Below are 17,737 nucleotides of genomic sequence, written 5' to 3' on the forward strand. Positions count from 1 at the left end.
CCTGGGTCATTCGAAAGGAGATCAGCTGAATGCAGTTTATTCAAACTTAGGAAAACCCTTAAATCCCTAGCTGCTGCACAATGAAATGCCCCCTAGGCAGCTGGGAAATTACCACGCCCAAGGTGGAGTCAATAACGCCCTATAGCTAATCACCAGGCCGGGCAGAAGGAGCACAGGAACAAACAGGATGTTCTAGCTGACTGACTAGAAACTGTCCTCAAAATGAAACCTGGGAGCAGGGGTAGACCCATGGGCCCTACAGTTGGCCACGGTTTGCTCCTCTGAGCAATGCTTTGAGATCACCAAGATAGAGAAGACGATGTACCACATCCCTCAGGGAATCTACAAGCAGACAACATGGGAAAGGTAGCAGCAGTCCTAGGGAGGTTTACCCTCAGTTCTCACTCAGAATCCTTAACTCCTGATGGTCCCGGACTCCTTGCTATGCTAACCTGACCTATCTTCTCACCACACTATTGCCTCTTCAGAACAAGTTCCTCAATCCCCTGAGAATTCAAGGCAACACAGAAAAGGTACTAGACTCCCCTACTCTGCTAAAGTCACAGACTTACACAAATGCTTTCCTTCACCTCCCTGGAACACTTTATAGAAAACTAAAATGGCATCAAATTCAATGACACCTGTCCCAGGTCTGTTGAGGGAGGAGAGTCACCTTTACTGTTTAGCATAACCTGCCTCAGTCCCCTTTGACCTGAAGTGTGTCTCTTTAACCAAGACCTCACCATCCTGAAACACTTCTTGGCTCTTTGGAGAGCTTGTGGCAGAAGTCAGAGTCCATTCCATTAGAACACCATAAGCTATACCTTCCTTGGGCTGGAAAAAAGTTGAGAGTTAGATTCCACAGGATTACTTTCCTGAATCCCATTCTATTCAGAATGGGAGAAAGGAAAAGTAAGGTAGAGAAAAATGAGACTTCTTCTGTCCTCACCAGGGACCTTTAACTTGATACCCAGCAGAGTCAGGGACCCATCACTACACTGACTAGCCCTCACAGAATGTCACCCCCTCAGATCAAAGGCTCTCGCACATCATCCAGAAAGAAAATGAAGAGACACATCCAACAACCCTTGCCTGCAGGATCCTAAGGTTTACAACAGAAGCCTGTTGAGTGTGGGGCCACCTCACTCTGAGCAATATTCATATTGTCACCATGGTTCTTTCTCTTCCTATGCTGACAGCAAGAGAAGGTTTCTTTTTTCCCCTGATGCAACTAAATTGGCCTTGATAAAATCTGGGAACGCTTTTGCAAAGGTTCCCCGGTGATCTTTGACAAATGTCATCTTTACTCCCTGAGAACCTAGTCAAATTTGTGAAGCATGGCCAAGTCTTGTACTTTTGTCTAGGGTCTCCCAGCGTTGACAGCTGACAGACCCCTTGGTTTTAATGAGAGGAGGAGCTGCCCCCTCTGTTCTCCCTCAGGCTATGTATGTTGCTCCCTGATATCAAAGCCTCACTTCCAGGAGACAAATTTCTTCAATTTCCTGTAGAAATGACAAAGCACATCTAGCCACTATTTTCCCATATCTTGAATGCACAATAGGGTTTTTGTAGGGCCTCTTATAGTTCTACAATAGTAAGAACTGTAAGCCATCCTCAAAGGATTTAGGATTTATATTTACTCCTGGTAAAGCCATATACTGCCTCTATTCTGTTCATGTGAGAATGTCTTCCTTAGTCCAAAGTTCCCATCTCTTTCATATACCATTTTCAAAAAAAGAAGAGGTAAGAACTCTGTGCTTGAGCCTGGACCGTCTCCGGACCAACATTACAAGTTGGTTTCTGCAAGGCTCTCACTACCTGTTATGTGTAGTCTCCTCATTCTTGTCTCTGAGCACTCTCAAGCTTGAAGCCTACCCAGCTTCCTGAAATGAGCCTAGCCTCCTCAGGAAAACCCACTGATTCCTGCCAAGATCAAAGTCTAAATACCAAACCCCAAAAGCTTAAGGCTAACAGCAAAGGTCACAAGGCTTTCCGTATTGATATTCTGAAGTCCTGTCACTCCTCCAGATTCTTCATTTTAATGCCCGGGGACACCAGCCCACTTCCCTTTGCTGAGTGAAGCTAAGGACCCTGGGGCAGGAAGTCAAAGAGGCTCCTCTAAATCCGATAACACTCTAACCCCCCCCCCACCCCACACTTCTCAGAACTAACAGCGGCCTGTGGTGAGTTCTATCCCTCCTCCTGACAATGCATGACTCAGCACTGAACCCTCCTCTAGCAGAGCCCCTTCAGGAAAGCCACCCTTCCCTCAACCGTCCTTGGTGAAACCCAGGAAATGATAGGATCCACAAGCCCTGTCCCTCCCTAAAGCATCCTAGGGACAAAACATTTAGAGATGGTACCAGTTATCAGTAGGGAGAGGAAGGCTCTCGGCCTTCCCTCAGTGCTTTCCCATCAAGGCCTGGACATCTTCCCTACTTATCTGAGTCAAGGCATCTCCAAACGCCTCACCTTCCTCGCACTCTTTGTAATGGATTTGCTGTGGGTCCCGGCAGCTTGCTGCGGGATCGAGACCACGCGACAGGTCCACAAACCAAGGTGCCTGGTCCCCGGTTAGCAGTGTAGGCAGGTGGGAGGCACAGATGCTGCAAGTTTCCGGGACTGCTAGGGATCCGAAAGCAGCCAGTCCCAGATACCACGCGGCAGGGAAGGTGACTGGTCCCCAGTAGCGACAAACGGATAAGCAGTGGTTGAGAGGGATGGATAGGCACATCATGTAGAGTAAAGTTGGACTTTTATTAGGTGGGTTATGGAGGGGAATGGAAAGGGGGAGAAGGGGGAGGGAGAGACCGAGAGAGAGACAGAGAGGAGAGAGAGACAGAGAAGTGGGGGAAGCGGAGAAGTAGGGAGAGAGGCAGAAGCTGCCACTTCGAGAGAGGGACCGGAAGAGAGAGAGAGCTCAGGCCGAAAGCTGAAGAGCAGCCTGCCTCAGCGGATGGGGGAGGGAGTGGGCGTGGCTTGTCTCTTAAAGAGACAGAACAATCATTACACTGTTAACAAGGAATTTGGAAATGATTAATTATAAGTCATGAACCTGCCTGGAGACCCTAGTGATAGGCAGAGCTTCTGCATCCCCCACGTCCAGGAAGAAGATGAAAGCCTCAGAATGATACCACCTTACAGAACCTGGAACATCATATGGACATCTCAGCAATATTTCTGGGCAGATGTTTTTATATAAAACCAGGATCCTTCCTCTGCTAACCTATGGACAGCCTCCATCCGTGTTAGCCTCCATCCGAATGCCTCAGTTCGCTTAGGACTTCCAGACAAGGAACTTGGGGACAATTATGATGTGACCCTGCCTGGACCCTATTGGTAGATTGGATGAGGAATCATCAAGTTCTCTGGGGGTGGGGAGAAAAGGAATTCCAGCCATCCCTCAAAGTTCTCCTTCCACGCAACAGACAGCAGCCTTTCTCAAGGCTGGAACTCTCCCTCCCTGTCCAAGTCCAGTCCCCTTTCAAACGGCAGGCCCTCTCCAGAGCAGTCCAACCCTCGTGGAAATCTGGAAACAAACGGTACACACCCAACCAAGCTGGAGCCTCCCACCAACTGTCTGTGCAAATAGAATTAATGGTCCATTTCTCTCAGGAAGGGCAAATCTCCACCCTTGCCTCGGAGTCTTCTCAAGCAAGGTAGGAAACTCTCTCCCAGTTGATAGGAGTACAAAGCCCTCCCATAAAGCTTTGCCTTTCTGGGACTCCTGGCATAAGAATGGGATGGTACGGGGTGGGATCAAAGTAAGGAGTTTCTCCCAGAAGAAACATCCTGGGGAAAAACTGCTGGGACTGATAATACAGCACCCCCAACATGTGTGGGGGAGGAAAGGGTTCCAAGTCCACCCTCTGGAGCCTCCCTTTAATATGCCCAAAGGTAAGACTCCTTGCCTGGAGACCAGAGTTCAGTCCTCACACCAAAACCTCACCTCCCTCGGCAAAGAACAAATTCGACAGGAGCCTTAGGCAGTATGCCCTTGAAGTGGAAAAAGGGTAGTCAGACTATGCCCCCAGTGGGCAGGACTTCCAGGCCAATTTCCTGTCCTCCCTTAAATGATTGGCCAGGCCTAGGGCCCTGCCCTCTGTTGCTGTGAAACCGTGGGCCTCAGAATACACAGAGAAAATTCTAGAAACAGCTGGGCGTCAGGGACCAGAAACTGGGCACTTGTGGAAATTAGGACTGGGCAGTCTGGAAGCCATGGCCAGGCAGGACTACTATTCTGTCTATCTGAAGGGAAAGGGCCCCTTTATCCTTTCGATTCCTCACCTGATAACCCAGGAAACTCAAGACACTATCCTCTACTATACTAGCTAACCTATGCCTTATTCATTCAGACTTCCAACATGGAGATCACAGTTCGCCACACTCCAGTATGTTTACTGTGGGAGGGCATGGCTGCAGGGTTCGCAGTGTGTAGAGTGGAGAAAGCTCATTCTAGTTTGAATCCAGGCTTTTTGCTTTGCAGTTTCTCTCTCCAGGCCTAAATTCACTGGATTTTAAGCAACCTGTCCCATTGTGAAAAGCCAGCAGGGGGCAAGTGAGGAATCAATAAACTGTTAAACCCCAGGGCTTCCCGGAGTTTGCAAATAGATAGGGTGGGGCAGAGTCCAGTGTTCTGTCTGAGTTAGTAGAAATGCCTCTAGCCTTCCCCAGATTATTTATATTTAATCCGGTCAAGGCATAACTCCCATACCTTTTGTTGACTGATGAGTTCTACAGGCCAAGGCCCTCATTTCACTGAAGATTTCCAAATATGAAAATAAAAAAACCTGTACTCAGGGGATTGTTCTGCCTAGACCTCCTCTGGACAATAGGCCCTGGGCCCTCTCACAGGTCAAACCCAGAAAAGGGCAGATGTCAGCTGATTGCTAGTCAGTGAAAAGTCTCATAAGACTCCTCAATTGTAAAATTTAACAACCGTCAAAACCTGTACCTGCTTTCTCTGTTAAAGTAGGCTTGGTGTCTCTAAGCCTTGGCTTTCAGCTCCTTGGAATGTCCTTCCCCGCAAACTGGAAATAAAGAAGCCCACCCATTCTGAAAGCGCCTCCCAAGTCTCCCAGAGCTGACCTCTGCAGGCAGCAGCGTGGCTGAGATTCTGTGGGATGATTCTGTGGGTTGTCCTCTGCTCAGAGTGAACTGGTTCATCTCTTGGTCCTCACTCGTGGAGGTCGTCATTGTGCATCTCTCCCTGTCTGCCATCTCTGAGCATTTTCCTTACCAAAACTTGCAGAGGAGAGTTTTGAGTTCTGCGCCAGATCCTAGAAGTGGTAGAGGCTGCATGGGTGACAGCAATGGACCCCGCCCCCGCACACAGGGTATTTTCACCAGTGGTAGCCTCAGACTTCGGTAACGTTTTCATTTCAGACATTTTTATAAAAGTAATTGAGAATAATTTAGTTTTTAGAGAATCTTAGGTATTAATGATTAAATAATGAGAGGAAGGAATGAGAAAAATGGAAACAAAGGAAAAAAGTATAAATGAGATAGAAAGAGCATAGGTTAACATGTGAGAAATAATAGAGAAAATAAAGTAGGCACAGAAAAAGAAAATGAAGTTACATGAGCCTACTCAGGTGAGACAAGAACTAAAACAATGAAGCAATTAAAGTACAAGAGTGTCAACATAAAAAAATAAATATAATGAAATGGAAGACACAACATTAGTCAGCATTTCCCTAGTGGCTTGGAAAGCAGTTTTTCCTATCCCCTTGCTTGTCTTTTGTCTAAGGCTAGGCAGGTGTGGGAAAGGTTGTTACACTTCATGACTAACTGATCGGTTCTTCAGGCCAAGGCCCTGTAATTCGAGTAAATTACATCCATCAGCCAGGAGGTGGTGGCACACACATTTAATCCCAGAAGTCAGGAGGCAGAGGCAGGAGGATCTCTGTGAGTTCGAAGCCATCTTAGTCTACAGAGTTCTAGGACTGCCTAGGACAGCCAGAGAGCTACACAGGGAAACCCTGCCTCGAAAAACCAAAAAAAAACAAAAAAGTTCCATCCATCATTCCACTAAAAATGTTTCCTGTGGTGTCCTCTACTTTCTGCAGGAATTCCCCAGTTTGAGACTCCACCCATCACACCTCACCCCTGCTTGCCAATTACGACCCAATGTCTTCTCTGGTGTGCTACTGCAGAATCTTAGTTTTCACCAGGGATGTTTTGTGACCCACGCTCTGCGAGGATATAAAAGGCTTGCCCACACTTGTGCTCACCTTTGATTCTGAGTGCTTTTATTTCTAACCAAATTTTTCTTCTTCTCACTATTCCACAGTTTTGACCTGAGATTTCTCATCACTCATTGGTGTAAACTGTACCCATTACAGCCCACTTCTCATGTCCCTGTGTAGACATATGCCAAACCAGTGATAGGGGCAGGACCTTTCTCTCCAGCTTGCTCTTTATAGTATCTACATGTAGGACTGGGCCCTACTACCTTCATGGCAGCTACCATTGACCCAGTCCCGGGACAAGGGGCACAGGTAATTCAAAGAGAAACTTGAATTGTTTCCTTTACGTTCAACACTTTCTCTCCTAGGAGTAGAATCTTGCTTTTGTTTGGTTTGGTTTCTTTGCTTTTCCTCCTCTTCTCATTCACTGTCATACAGGTAGCTTCTAACCTTCCCTCTGACCTAGAACTACTTGGGATATTTGGATATTTGATCAAACATATATAAAAAAACATGTACTATCATTTCTCTTAAAACTATGCAGTTACCCTACAACGGGTTGGCAATGCCCTACTGTGTATCACAGTCTAACAAATAGAAATCCAGTGTAGGGGTTGTGTTATTTCTTTGGGAGTGGTTAGCCAATGAGGTCTCATAGACCCCCTAAACATTATATGCTATTGCTAATGCTGTAGGTTACCCTCTAAAACTTGATAGTAAGGACCTATAGCTGAAGACATCATATGCTGGAATGATAGAAAAGCTGGTGCTGATTTGGAAACTACATTTCTACTGGCCAACTTTCATAGTTTTGGAGATGTTGTGAATGCTAATGGAGAGGGAATGTAATCATCAATCGTGTCCAGCTGTGAACCATGTAAGCTACAATAATGGACCTAGAAAGACATGTCCACTGGTACAATAGTGCCACGATATTATGGGAGTAACCAAGCACTTTCTGGTTGGATATAAGTCCCATTGCACAAGTTGAAACTCATAGCTGATACCATTACTAAGCCAAGAAGCTGTTGCTAGAGAGACCACAAGCCCTGGAGGATTAACCTACTGCTACTGCTCTGCAAAAATGACATGGCATTAACGACTAATGATTTATTGTTGTGCCCAGGAATTAGTGCATCAGTAAACAGTCATCAAAACAGTTTCTTTTTGCAATAAATGGTAATTAACACAAAGACTAAATTAGTCAAGATTCAGAAAAAAGGAAATTAGGGGTTACTGAGCCCTAAATGGGGCATTTGTAAAACTACCCCTTCTTCAAAGCCTCAGGGATCATTGTAGAAGAGGAGGTAGAAAGAGCATAAGAGTCAGATACAGTAGATGACGCTAATGAAATGGTGTTTTCTGGGCGCCACAAGGCTGAACTCACAGCAGTTATGACAGCATGAACAAGAGCTGTAAAAGCTCAAGCCAGATCTATTCCCAGCATGCAAAATAGAGCTGAACACCAAATCCCACACCTACACTAAGAGCTACTGGCCATCATTAGCTGCTAGAAAAAGCCCAAAGGGAGATCGCGCATTTTAGACAAACACTTTGGTTCCATAAAAAGAGAACACAAAGTTCGGTGAGTAAGGAAGATGGGTGGATTTTGGAGAAGTTGGCAAGGGTGCATATGATCAAAGCACATTGTACAAAATTCTCAAAGGATAATAAGAAAGAAGATAAACAAGTTAGCATGTAAATCAAAAAAGTACTGGGAGTTCAAAGATTAAACCATGCACAAATATTTTTTAGTTTTTAAAAATGAAAATATTGTACATTTCCAAATTCATTCTACAAAACCAATATTGCCCTGACACCAAAACTGGACAGAAGCACAACCACTACCAGAAGCAAAACAAAAATAAAACTCTAAGTCAGTATTTCGAAAGAACATACATGCAAAAATCTATAAAATTCTATTAGGTTTAATCTGAGTGTATGAAAATAAGGATATTCACAGTGGTCAGGGATTCAGGAATTGTTCATACAAAGAAATCAATAAATATAATCACATAGATAGAGTGAGGACAAATATATAATCATGTCGATACATGCAGAAAAACATTCAGTAGAATTGAACACCTCTTTATCATAAAAAATTTGAATATTTTAATTATTGAAAGGCTACACTACAACATAATGAAGCACATATATGACAAATTTACATCCAACATACTGAGAAAAATCTGAAATCATTTTCTCTAAAATGATTTCAACTCATAATACTGTAAAGTACTAAAAGTTTGAGCCTCGGCAATTAGACTGGAGAGAGAAATAAAATGCAAAGAATGGGAGGAAAGGAAGTCAAAACATCCCTGTCTGTAGATGATATGACTCTTCACACATAGAAACCTAGATTCCACCAAAGGCAATTAGAAATGATAAGCAAATTCCGTGATGCTGTAGGACACAAGCAATGCTCAGTAATATATTTTGTGCAGGAATGGTGAGCTTACCAAAAATAAATCATGAGTTTTATTCTATCCACAAAAGCTATAAAAGATAAAAGCCTAGTAATAAGGTAGTCAAGGAAGTGAACCAATAAACAAATTTACATAACATTCATGAAAGAAGTTGAAAATATACACCTAATAATAATGGAACTATTTCCGAAATTTTGTATTTAAGCATGTTTAATATATTTTTAATGAATATTTTCTTCCAACATTAGTTTCAAATATTATTTTTCCTGTTGTATCCCCCTTTAAATAAATAGTATGCTGAACTATTAACCTCTTGTGTTTCAGAGTTTGACTCTAATTAGAGGCAAGGTCTTTAAATATCTATGCAAGATACAATGAGCTCACATGAATGGGTCCTAATCTAATATGACTGCTAGAAGAAAGGAATAGGATACAGAAACACATATAAGAGAGACTGTGTGAACACAAAGGAAGAAAACAGCTGTGTGAAGTCAGGGAAAGAGACCTCAGGAGAAAACCAACTCCCCTACAACTACAGGAAAATAAATGTATATTGTTTAATTTACTCAGTCTGAAGTATTTTTTATGAAACTCTAGTAAGATGATAGTCTAAATTATAGAGAAATGTATTTTCTAAAGTTAAATCACTCTTCAGACATGGTCTACTCATTGTTTTGGATTCATTTTGATTTTTATCTAAAATCTTCCTAGATAGTGTGGGCTGCTTGAACATGCTATGTAGTCAACTAGGCCTTACGTGCATGTTTTCCTGCTTCAGCACCAAATCTCCTTTTTCCCTAAAAATGAGTCACTTGGGGTTTGAAATGGCATGGCACTTACAAGCTTTCTTTTATTATTTTGAAAATTCAGAAGCATATACTTTATTAGGAATAGAATAGTCAAAACAGCTGATACTCAGCATTAATAATCATTAATATATGTGGCTAATCTGCCTTTTCACCAACCCCATTCCCTGCTGCTGGAATAATATATAGCAAACCGAAACACAATGTTACTTCATCTCTTAGTATTGCAATGTGCATTCTCAACAGCTAATCTCATAAAATATGAACTTAAAAACAATTACCAATGCTAAAAGGATAGGTTTCATCATTGACTGAAAATGTCACATTTTCATATTTACAAAATGGATTTATACTTTTAAAAATATTTTCTTTAAATTGCTATTCAAACATATTCTATACACTATAAGTTATAGAATAAACTTAAGCATATGTAACTGCTAGTAAAAAAATGATTATTTTCTGAACATGAGAGAATCTATCACTAGAAATGAGTCAATATGACTAGCTACATGGAAAGTCAACTATTTTCTAAACATACTTAAACTGTGGTAAATATCAGACATGATGAAATTTAGTGAAGGAAATTAGCCATGTAATGACTAATGGAGAAGCCAAATGGGGAGATTTGGGAGACTCAACACTTGTGAACATAAGGGACTCACTTCCACCTCTAAACTGGAAACATAAAGAAACTAAATTGTGTTACAGGAGCCTAGGTGCTCCATTGTGCAGGATGGGAAGCCAAACAATATGTCAGCAACTTTTCTCCTGTAACAACCAAATACCTGACACCATCAACTTAAGATGAGTTTGGCTTACAGGTCCATCAAGGCAGGGAAGATATGGCAGCAGAATCCCATAACAGTTGGTCACACTGTATCCAAAGTCACAAAAGAAGGTAATAAGTGCTTATGTGCCCTTTTCCTTGCTTCCACAAACCTGTGTTCTCCTTCTAGACAAACTGTTCATTTCTGCGCTGGGATTTAGACTTTACCTGCTCATCTACTCCATTTTAACTTTGAGCTCTGTGAATGCAAAGACCATGTTGTGTCTCCTACAGTAGACACAGTGTCTGCAAAGTACTTGTAGTGTAGTGCGCACGGTCAATATGTGGTTGTTAAATCACTTGAGTTTTGTTCCTTTTGAGTTGTTAAATAAATTACATAATTATTTTAACTATATTTTTCTGAAGTTGGTAATGACACAAAAGATATGGTTTCAGTGATGTAAACACAAAAATATTATAACAATTGCTTCTATATAATCAGACCATATTTCTACTAGAAGTATGAGCATCAAGCATTTATGACCTAGGAATCCCATTACTTGTCATATTTACATTGCAGTATTTGGGGGGGGCGCCTTGGAATTCTCTTAAGATTACAAAGTGAAGGAACTATGGGAGGAATACATTGGTAGTCTGAGGGAAAGAATCTTGAAAAGTTAATTTTGGTATTTCCCATAAATTATTTTAATACTAGAATTTTCTCCAAACTTGTGAGTAGAAAATAGAACTCTAAATCTCAAAGACTGACAGAATATATTTCTTCCAGGGTTCAATAGAAACATAGACATGAGCACCTAGCCTAGGTGCCCACATGACTTCAGTATTGTACAGCTGTCTAGTTAGAAACAAACTCTCTTGGTAGTCTAGCATTCCCAGCATCAGATTATATAGGCACGGGTCTGCAATACAGGAAAGAACTTGATGAAGCTCGCTCTCTCTCTCTCTCTCTCTCTCTCTCTCTCTCTCTCTCTCTCTCTCTCTTTCTCTCTCTCTCTGGATTTTCAAGACAGGGTTTCTCGGTAGCTTTGGAGCCTGTCCGGGAACTAGCTCTTGTAGACCAGGCTGCCTCGAACTCACAAAGATCCGCCTGCCTCTGCCTCCTGAGTGCTGGAATTAAAGGCGTGCGCCACCACAGCTCGGCAAAGAAGCATCTCTTGTCACCTACCCTACCTCAGACATGCTGCGTCTTAGAAAATTCTTCATATAAACTGAAAAATTGCTCCACGTAACTATTTATTCATTACTTCTATTTCTACTTTATGGAACCACAATGACTTTACTGAGACAACCATTTGACAGCCCTGGATGTCTGGAAATATTTGACACGTCATCCTCAACCCCTTTGCTCACCTCCATTAAAATTTACAACGAAGTTAACTCCAAATAGCAAAACATTAAGCTACTAAAGCCTATCACTTGAAAAGCCCACTTTGGGCTGGGTAGATGGTTCTGTGGGTAAGAGCCCTTGTTACACAAGCAAGAGAAACTAAGTTCAATAGCCCGCACCCATATAAAAAGTCAGACACAACCACACACATGTCTATAACTCCAGAACTAGGGGAGAAGGCAAGAGTCAATACAGAAGACTCTCTGTGGCCTACAAGTAGCTGTACAGCTTAGCTCCAGTTTCAGTGAGAGACTCTCTATCTCAAGTAATAACCCAGAGACTGATAGACCACAACACCAAATTTCTTTCACTGGCCACTATGTACCACACACACACACACACACACACACACACACACACACACACACGCACATACATGCACACATACACCACACACAAATATACAGTTTTTTCCAATAAGAAAACACTCAGAAAATCCACATATATTTTTGTTTGTGAGGTATTTCAGTAGATAATCAATGTTGGATTTGAAATAATGATCCCCCATCTTCCACATGCTAGAATTACAGACACATGTCAATATGCCCTACTTTCTAAATATATTACATTATATTTTCTGCATCTACAGAATCCAAGTAAATGAGAAAGCATATTTAAATATAATATATACTATATAATAATTTATATATCTGTTTTTGGTCTTGGAGGTATTTGCGTATCTGAGAGTCTTCTCTTCTAGATTATATGCTCCAGAATTAAATGCATAGCTTGACAAAGTCAGTACTCTAGGGTAGAAATGAATGAAGATGGGGGTGCCCAATGACTTTCAGTATCAGAGAACCATGTTTTTCTCCTTAGCACACAGATCACTGTGTGAGTGGACTGCATGACAGTGACTAGGAGGTGTTGGTTAGAATGGGAGGAGTTGGAACAAGGCCACTGGATTCCAGCCAACATTGGTTGTTGCATTTTTAAATACTTCCTTTCCATCTATACAAAAATGTGAAGTTCCATATTTCCCTCGTAGCATGCTAGATTTTTTTTTTCAAAAAATTTCTTTTCTCTCCCAAGTTCCACGTCTGCAATTCATTTAAATAATTATACTCAATACATTTTACTTGAATGTTCTTCCTTCTCTTCTTATTTATTTCTGATATTTTTTGGAAAATTGCTTAAGAGATGAAACACTATTGCATAACATATCTGCAGGCAAAAGTGGAAAGGGTGGATTTACAGTGTGTAAACACAGCATTATGAATATCTCCCTAGAACTGATGTTTATAACAAGCAGGCAATTTTTGCCATACTCAAAAGGAGTCATAAAATTCTCTATAATCTATAACATATCACATGGACAACAGAATGGAACTCCAGGCAGATATTTTCCCATAGCAAAAGGACAAAACAACAAACTCAAACCATGCAGGGCTATGAAAGTATTTATAGTGGGACGGGATACTAATTTCAGATATAGTTTCAATGTTCTAACTGTCAGAAGAATAGAAAAATTCTCGAGGTAAAGAATTGCTCTGTGGTCTAAACTACATTTCCTCTTTCATGTTATATCAAATGTTGTTAAATAATCTTTTAAAAATGTATTTGCTATAGAAAACCTGAAAAAGCATGCAAAGAAAATGGCAATAAAACCACTGACGGGAGATAGAGGAAAACGCAGAGCTAAAGTGCATTTTTCCTACACTCACATATGCCTTCGGCACATCAACCTTTTTGTCAGAGTGTGTGGTGCTTTCTCCCTAACAGTCCCACTTCTTCAGTGGACACTAGCCAAGTGTCCTCTACTGCGATTCAGTCCTAACACTATTAAAGTAGAGAGAACCTCAGATCCCACAGGTTGAGGGCTCCACCTCCTGCAAGACAGCTGGACACTTCAGAAGCCAATCACCAGCCCCTAGCTATGGCCTATGCTTCTAACCAACAAGTTATAAACTCAAGCTTAGTCAAATCTCATCTTGCTTTATTTTGATTTAGGTAGAGAATAGTACAAAGGATAAGGATAATGAAACCAAAGAACAAAAAGTTCACAGGAATGGACGAGAACGAGTCAGGAAAAGATGGCCAATGCCTCTTGAGTGCTTCACCCTGCAGGATCACCCAAGTATTCTGATATACACAGGCCAGTTCACGCCTAGGCCTTTTGTGGTTAAGAAAATCGTTATACAGGAGCAACTGATTATCTCTCCAGCCTGTTGGTGATTGGCTCAACCTTCAGCACCCTCTCTCCTAGGAAGCTGGAGAGTAAAGGTGAGAGCCCCAACCTTTTTATCATGCGTGGATATTTCTGATAACCGCCCCCATGGAAAGGTATCTAGAGCCTCATATACACCAGTAGTCATATTGGTACACGTAAGTTGCAAGACCAGCACAAAGTCAAGACAATGAACATTCTAGCATGGAAGATTGAAAGGCTAACAAGTCCCCATCCCTAACTGAGGAGCTGTTCACAGATAATTGATAACTTCTTGGGGAGGAAGTGCCAGTTTTCTTTTATAGTGTGGCCCATAATGGGTGGACCAAGCTCCTTTGAATGACCCTAAACCAAATATGTGTTTTACATATTGCCACAACACATGGATAAGATTCTTTAAAATATTGGTGTATTTCCTCTTTGATGCAAAACCCACAGCTCTCATCTTGAAGGGGAATAAGAGAGTGTTTATTCTGGAACCATTTAAGTGACCATGGCACAGGAACACAGAATTAAGGTACTCTAAACTCCATATCTCAACATGGAATCAGTTTTATAAAGTTTATAGTTCTACAGAAGAGCAAAAATCATAAATCAAGGCAAGTTGATAAATACATCAGAGAGATGGGCACAGTGAGATGGGGGGCTTGTCTATAGGCTTGAGATGCTATCTGATGACATTCTCAGCTTTTGAATTGGAAGTAGTTAGTTGTCTGCTGAATCAATAGATTCTAAAAGTTTTAATCTATTGCACAATATGTTAATGACATATGGGGGACAAGGAATAGTTACTCTGAGGGCCAGAACTTAGCCCAAAATAACTAGCCTCTGGCCTTGCAACATTCCAACCTCTCCACAGTACTGAAATTCTAACCAGCAAATCTGTCTCTGCAGACACAGCTTCCTTTCAGGAATTTTTGCGCACAGCCAGATGCAGCTTCTTTTTAGAGGTTCACATGATGCAAATATATAATATTGCTTACTTACTAGTCAGTGAAAGTCATGCATACTCAAATGCCTTTAATCTCAGCACTCAGAAGCAGAGGCAGGCAGCTCTCTATAAATTCAAGGTTAGTGTGGTCTACATAGTGAGTTTTAAGAAAGCAAGACAGGCAGGGGTACATAGAGAGACTCCATTGAAAAAAGTATAAAAATGGCAGCTAAAATGGAGATCAAATATATATAGCATAATGTATTCTTAGAACAAGATGAATGGACATTTCTCCATACCAGCAACCAGGTATGCAATGAACACCACTAGGTGTCTTGCAATCTAATTCGGCTCTAATAATATCAGTATGAAGATGGCCACATACTAGTTCTTCCACACCTAACTAGCTGCAGAGTTGAGGAGAACTACAAAACACAAAGCATCCAACCCAAAACAATGTGAGAAAGTGTTCAAAATCCTGACTTAAAACCGCTTTGAGGGACTATAGAAATGCTCAGTGGTTAAAACACTAGCTGTTCTTCCAGAGGACCTGGGTTCAATTCCCAGCACCTACACAGCAGTTCACAACTGTCTGTACTCCAGCTCCAAGGGATCTAACACACCACACATACATAAATGCAGACAAAACACCAATGCACATAAATAAGAATTTTGTAAAACTGCTTTGAGATTTCCTCTCACTCCAGTCAGAATAACAAAGAACACCAACAGTAAATTCTGGCAAGAATATGAAGGAAAGAGAAACCTTTTCAGGCTGCTGTGGTTACAAAAACTTGTCCTATCACTATGGAAGTCAGTGTGGAGCTTCATCAAAAAATAATATCCAAAGTAGAACTGTACTATAACCCAGAAATACCTCTCCTGTGTATATTCTTCTCTGTGGAAGTCAAGTCAACATACTACAGAATATTTTTGTTGCACTGTTCACAAGAGTTATGAAGTCTAGCCTAGATGCTGATCAACAGATGAATGGATTAACCGTGAAACATACCAAATTGAATTTTATTTAGTCATAAAGAAGAAAGCAATAATAAAATTTGAAGTTCCAAATGGATGGGTCTCAAAAGTATAATATTAAGAAAGATGACAAACTCAAAAAGTCAAATACAGCCTGTTTTCTCTATATGTAAACTCTACACTCAAATATCTACATGTTTAACTATATGGGTTATAAAATAGAATGGAACCATGTTATGGGAGGAAGCGGTATTAAGGAATGTGAACATGTAATGGAATCCATGTGAAAGGAAAACAGAAGGTGGGGCTATTTAGGGAGAACAGGAACTAGCAAGAGAAGGCAGAGGGAACAGGGGACATCAGGAAAAAAAGGTGGATGAATTAGAACAAAGAATATTAACAAATATGAATGAAAATGTGATAATGAAACTCATTGGTTTATACACAAGAATAAACAATTGAAAACAAATTTTTCAAAGAATCCTTACTGGACTGGGGAGATAACTCAGTTGTTAAAATACTTTGGCAGTTTGTCTGTAATTCCAAAGCTTGGGAGAGAGATGACTAGGACCCGAGACTCAAGCAAGCTCTATTCAAGTGTGAGATTCTGCCTCGGTATACAAATTGGAGTGTGACTGAGGAAGATATCCAGTGTCAATCTCTGTCCTCAACATATATGCATGCATATGCATCCATATACATGCAAACATACATACACATTGCATGAATAACACACACACACATGTACACACAAAACATGTTTATTTTTTGTTTAAAGAGTCCTTTCTATTTCCTTAAATTTAAAATTATTTCCTGTTACTTAAAATTTTTAAATGATGTGCCAGACTTTGTTGACTACCCATGGGAAGAATTACCCTTTCTGAGGAGTGGATGGAGTGGGAGGGAAGGGTGGGTCAGGAGTAGAAGAGGAAGTAGAAATTGGGATAGCTATGTAAAATGAGAAAATATTGTACTAAAAAATTCTTAATAAAAATAAGAAAGAGAAAAAGAAAAAAAGAGTCCTTTCCATACTTGCTATAAAAGAATTCATGAGGTATGCATTTTACAAGTATTTTCTCTTAACCTGTGACTTGTCTTTTTGATTCTTTTGATGGTTTCTCTCGTTAAGCAAAAGATCTTTCCATTTTAATGATGTTTAGCTAGCTTCTCTAGTTTTTTTAAGAATCAAGCTTTTGGTTTCAGCCAAAAGAACAGTCATCTAGATTTTCTTACCTTCTTGGGCTCTTATGGTTTTGAATTTTGCACACAAGTCTGTGGTCTCTTTCAAGTCATGCAGATGCCATTCTGCCCCACACTAGTTTTTAAACAGCAAACTATTTCCATCACATTGTCCTCACAAACAAAAGTTTACTGTAGCTATGTGAGCCTTGTACTGAACTTTGTTCTCTAATCTCCTGGTTTCTACTTGTCTACAATACCTTACTGCCTTAATGACAGTGGCTTCATAGCATTATATTGAACAGCATTATTCCTTCTAACGTAGTTTCCTTCAATATTGTACTAGATTTATCCTTTGCCTTCTAATATAACCTATAGAAGAAATTTGACAGTACCCCCAGAGTGACATATGAGGATTTTGATTAAGATTTCATTAAATCTAAAGATAATTTAAGAAGAGCTAAACTTTGACAGTATTGAGCCTACCTATCTTTCCATGCACATGGATATATCTATTCATTTAACTCTACTTTGATGTTTCATCAGACTTTTGAAATTCCTCTGTAGTTTTAACAAAATATATCAAAGGGTATATTCATTTACTCTTTGAGATAAATCTATAATCTTCTCTTCCAGACATGTTCAGTAATGAGAGTTCAGCTGATCTTTCTTATAAAATACAGTCATAGAAAATAAATATAATTTCAAGTAGCATCTTATCTGAATTAATAACAAAGTTAAAATTAAAAATCCTTTTAATTTTCATAATTTCTTTTACATCTCTCAATTTTCTGGCTCACATAAAATCAACAGTACTTTTTAGAGGTCCACCTTTATTGTGCCTTTTCAAGGTTTTTGATTTTTTATTAATTATATTTACATTTAGTT

The 17,737-nt window shown here is 40.5% G+C and overlaps 1 pseudogene; it reads left to right on the plus strand.

Moving 5' to 3' along the window:
- Positions 1-6,458: 6,458 nt before the first annotated feature.
- LOC125415436 (uncharacterized) overlaps positions 6,459-17,737 on the plus strand; it is a 97,128-nt pseudogene continuing 85,849 nt past the window's right edge.

This window comes from Myodes glareolus, chromosome X (genome assembly GCF_982192425.1).
Source record: "Myodes glareolus chromosome X, mMyoGla1.1, whole genome shotgun sequence".
In the NCBI taxonomy this organism is placed as follows: Eukaryota; Metazoa; Chordata; class Mammalia; order Rodentia; family Cricetidae; genus Myodes; species Myodes glareolus.